Here is a 5282-nt window from a genome sequence, read left to right as displayed (position 1 = left end):
TCCTTCCTCTAAGGCCTGCTTGGGAACGGATCTGTTCCTCTTCTGCTGTCGCAGCTCTTTGTCTCAGTTACCTCTCGTTCACAAGTGGGATGACTTACTCTCACCTCACCTTAATCAAACCACTCCTAGCCAAGTGTGCCGGTGCATGTCTCTAAGCCCAGTGTGCAGGAGGCAGAGGCCACACTGCTCCAGATAGCAAGGTCCCAGCTAGCCAGGGCTGTCTGATGAGGAATACTCCTTGCTGGCTGAGCAATTCTGGTTTTGTGTGAATCAAAATGTTTAGAGAATTTTTTTTGGACATAGTTAAAAAACAAACAGAAATAACCTAAAGTCAATTTGGGTTTGATTCATACAAACAAAATGCTCTAGATCCAATACAAATAGGGAATTAATCTGTACACAATGGCCTGAAGATGTGCAAAGATAAAATGTTTTACAAAAGTTGCCTGTTGAATACATATATACAGATATTTATTAAAAACTGAAGAGGGAAATATGATAGAAATATATTGTATGAAAATTTAAAAATAAATTTATGAGAGTATAATTAAATATACACACAACATTAAATGTTAAAGGATTGCTAGTAGGCATATCTCTTATGTCCCCAAACTTAGGTATATATCTGGTGTATTTTTAAAGAAAATTGTTGTTAAACTTAATTTCTCCAGTCTTCTTTCTGCCAACTTGTACAGACTAGTTCTGACTCAAATCAGAGTAAAGATAAGAGACACTGTTTTCCTTGATACCTTCAGTGTTCTCTTCTTCACTCTTTCTGTAAGGGAATGACTAGTTTCCATGGAAGCTTACACAGCTGTCATTTATTCTTATATTTGATCAACAATTTTTTTAGTCCAGCTACTGTTCTAATCCTAGATATATGGTATTGAAGAAAACACTAAAATCACAAAAGCAGAGAGAAGAAAACCAAGGCTCTCTGAATGCAGAGAATCAAGACGCAATGATAGAATCAGGTAAGTGTTTTGGAAACATGTGAAGGGACAAGGAAGGTGAGCACAAGGAAAGCCTAGGGTATTTGTCAAAGATGGCCAGGAAGACTTACTCTGATGCTTAAGCAGAGAGTTGAAGGAGAGAGGGAGAGAGGGAGGAGAGAGCGGACAAGTGGAAGAAGAGGGGTTCCAGTGAGTGGAAGAAGTGGAAGTGTTTTAAAGTATAGATTTGGGAATAGCATGCATACTCGTGTGTGTCCTATATGTTTGTGTAAGTATGTGAGAATGTATAAGTGAAAATGTATAAACACACTGTGTAAGTGTGTTTTGTTGAGTGTGTGTACAGGTGTCTTGTGAATATCCTGAATGCATAGTGCATCTGAGTGTGTGTGAGGGGTTATATGTGTGAGAGTGTATGTGTGTGTCTGTTGGAAGTGTGTTAATGATAGTGAGGGGGGCCTGTTAGTGTGTGTGTGAGTGTGAGAATGGTGACATGTGACTGGGTGTTGGGACTGAGTGCAAGTGTGTGTCAGTATGTGAGTGACAGTGAGCATGTTGAAGTGTTAGTGTGTGCTGCTGTGTGTGTGTATTCATGAGAGCATATTGATATGTGTTAGTGAGTTTGTGTGTGTGTATGTGTGTGTATTTGTGTGATAGTGTGTGTGTATGAGTGAGTATACTTGTGTGTGTGGAAGATAGGCTTCTGCAGACCTTCATCTTTCATGTAGCTCAGTCTAGGACAGCTAAAAGCCCTGGTGTCAGGATCAGTTATGAACTTAGTCACGTCTACATCCTTCTGCTTCTGACTAGAGTCAGAAGTCCCATCTCCAGGACCTTTCCCAGTCTCCTATAGTGGAAAAACACATTCTCCCACCGGTACCCTTCCCACCAAGCCACAAACTTGCTGGGAACTTCAACTCTTAAGTCTCTGGTTTTTTTTTTCTCCCAAAGATTTACCTCTTCTTTAATCCTAATGCTTTTTGAATCTCCAAATTCAAGAATGGATTTCTTTCTTTACAGTGAGAAATTTTGTTCTTGATGCTTTCTCTAAAAACATATCTGTCACTTAATAAAATACATGGGAAAAGAGAAGATGTGACTGTCAAAGAATCTCTAGGGATGAAAACCACATCAACGAATATTTTTACCTTAACTCCCCAATACAAGATTGAAAAGACTCACTACCTGGGAACAGTAGGCATCACTTGTGTTCGCCATTACTGCCAACTTTCCCCAGCTTTCCTAATATGTAGATCCTTTCAAGAGATGCCAAGTAACCATAAAAAGCCATAAAAATAAGCAATAAAATTATACAGTAATAAGACATTGTTAGTTGATACAGTTTCTTTTCCTGTTTCTCTTATTCTTGTGCACCTGCCCAGCTGGTCATTTTAAAGAGACACTTGTAGGTTCTCTTTCCTTTCTTCCCTACGCCACTCCTCCTCTTCTTCTGGAGGTAACTACAACCTTTATTTTCTTCTGAGGTAGCTTCTTCTAATGTTTCCTTTTCTAGGATAATTTCAGAAAAAAATCTGTAATTAGCTCCAAAGCTTTGCTATACTGCCTGTTGGAAATATATAATTCAGTTGCTACGTTAATGTCTTCCATGGAGACTAAACCTTGGTGCTTTGAGAAATTTTCTTCAATTATGTTTATAGTTGAAGTACTATCATGGGCTTCATATCATGGCTTTACACTCATGACTATATCTGTAACCAACTGCATAAATGTTCTCCATCAGATGGAGGCAAAGATTTATAATATGCTTATAACCATCGATGGCCATTTTATGATCATCCATCTGCTCATAAATCTTTGACCCCTTCCACAGGTAACTGATGTTAGTAGGCTCGTATTTAAGAGCGTTTGTATAGGAGAAAATAGCCTGCTTAATATAATATCATCTTGTTCCAGAGACATTTATGCCAACCTAATCCATTCTTCTGTGTCACTGGAATTTAAGTGTGCAGCAATCAACTAATACTACAATGATATCTCTATGCCACTTTGGTCCTCATACTCCATGGCAAATGTAGAGAATGGCTCAGAAGCCAAAGGAGCTTGTTTTATGATTTGCATGCACATCAATATTACCTCTTTTTGTTCTCCTGCAGCAAAGCGACTATTGGCTTCACCCTTGAGACCTTTCAGGACACTGGGGAGTTCATCTTAGAGAAGCTTCTTCTCTTTCAACATTTTTGTTTGTTTGTTTTAGAACCATTTCTGACACAAATATGTCACCTGCAGTGGTTTGCTCAGGTGTTTCCTCCTCGTCCTCCTTGTCCCCATCCTTGTCCTCCTCTTCTCCTTCCTCTTCTACCACTTCCTCTTCCCCTCCCCCTCCCCTCCCGCTCCCCCTCCTCCTCCTCCTCCTCCTCTTTCTTCTTCTCCTTCTTCTTCTTCTACCACTTCCTCTTCCCCCCTCCCCTCCCGCTCCCCCTCCTCCTCCTCCTCATCCTCCTCCTTCTCCTCTTTCTTCTTCTTCTTCTTCTTCTTCTTCTTCTTCTTCTTCTTCTTCTTCTTCTTCTTCTTCTTCTTCTTCTTCTTCTTCTTCCTCCTCCTCCTCCTCCTCCTCCTCCTCCTCCTCTTCTTCTTCTTCTTCTTCTTCTTCTTCTTCTTCTTCTTCTTCTTCTTCTTCTTCTTCTTCTCCTTCTTCTTCCTCTTCTTCTTCTTCTTCCTCTTCTTCTTCTTCTTCTTCTTCTTCTTCTTCTTCTTCTTCTTCTTCTTCTTCTTCTTCTTCTTCTTCTTCTTCTTCTTCTTTTTCTTCTTCTTCTTCTGTCTTTCCAAGCATGGAAACAAAGATTTTGTGAACTGACTTACTTCTCTGATGTTTCTCCTTTATTGGCATCTTTGTCCTGGGAGTTAGCGGAAGTCACTTCCTGTTGGTATGGGACTTTAGAATCATTACTTTTTCTTTGAGTAACGATTTTCCTTTTTCCCCAAGAATTTTCTTTTCTTGAGTATTTCTCTCCTCTCATTGCCTTTTGAACTCTTCAAAGGAGATTTTTCTTTTCAGCTAGTCTGAAAAGTTCTAACTGAACTCCAACATGTCTGCTGAGCCGAAGCAGGGGGGAAGCAGCAACATCTTCTCCCACTTCTTCCAACTCACCGCCAGGAATACTCCCTGTATGGTCACCTCTAAAGGATGATGTAAAATCTATTAGCCCACCTACCTGGTTTGGAGCATGGGAGGCTTCTGACTTTCTTGGCACATTCTTCTCTTCCCTCCAAGGACAGCACCCACCTCATTACATAGATACACACTTTTTAAAAAAAATTTTTTGAGAATTTCATACTATATTTATATAATTTCTCCCTCCCTTTACTCATTCCATCTCAAATCCATTGCATTTATGTAGATATAAGTAATATGTCTTCCTATGGCCTATTCAGACATCCATAGTGTTACTTACCTCTCCTTTTTCCCTCTCTCTTTGCCCTTCCATCCCCATTCCCACTTAAATAACACCTCTCATTTTCCCATGTTCCCCTTCATAGCACCTGTGTCCTACTATCCCAATTCTAAAGAATTCTTCCCTCCTATAATCCCTTTTTCCATTTTTTGGGTTATGTGGTTCTTCTGCATTATATACTCTTTCTAAGAAGCCAGAGCCAGAGTTCACAAATAAGAAAGATGTGGTATTTATCTGAATCTGGGTGACCTTGTATAACATTTTCTAGTTCCATTATTCACCTGAAAATTTCATGATTTTATTTTTCTTTACAGTTGAATGAATTTCATTATGTATGTGTGTGTAGCATGCTTTCATAATTTAGTAATCAGTTGAAAGACATTTTTTTTGTTTCCATTTTCTAGCTATTGTGACTAGAGGAGCAATAATCATGGCTGAGTAAGTGTGGATGGGCTAGGAAGTTGAGTCCTTTAGGCATCTGCCAAGGAGTGTTATAGCTGCGTCATACTGTAGATCTATTCTTTGTTTTAGCAGATTCTCCATAGTGGCTGCGCTGTGTACTTGCATCTATCTGTGAACTACTAAAACCTATTGGACTATATACTTCAGTTGAATAAACTATGTAATGAATTGTATATCAGGAAACTGAAGACAGTGTCCAGTTGCTTACTCCCTTCCTATTCTGGTCTGAATGCCAGCCATAACCTGATAGTTGTTGGGATAGAAATATCCCTAAATATTCAGCTAAGTGAACCAGGCATGTACTGAGAGGAATTCTCGTGTTCTTAGACAATGGGTTTTGGAGGTCTGACTCAAACACAAGCTGCAAACAAATAGGTAACCATAGAATTTGGTTCCAGTCCAGACAAAGTATAGATAGTTTTTTCCTGTGTTCTTCTAGAACAGAGGAGACATGGAG

The 5282-nt window shown here is 39.4% G+C and overlaps 1 pseudogene; it reads right to left on the bottom strand.

Annotated features, from left to right (window-relative positions):
* Nucleotides 1–2310: 2310 nt before the first annotated feature.
* Nucleotides 2311–4402, bottom strand: LOC147005998 (general transcription factor 3C polypeptide 3 pseudogene; annotated as a pseudogene).
* Nucleotides 4403–5282: the final 880 nt, after the last annotated feature.

The sequence above is a fragment of the Mus caroli genome, unplaced genomic scaffold (genome assembly GCF_978045245.1).
Source record: "Mus caroli unplaced genomic scaffold, Mus_caroli_1 scaffold_1, whole genome shotgun sequence".
NCBI lineage: Eukaryota > Metazoa > Chordata > Mammalia > Rodentia > Muridae > Mus > Mus caroli.
This window is presented reverse-complemented; position numbering and strand designations above follow the sequence as displayed.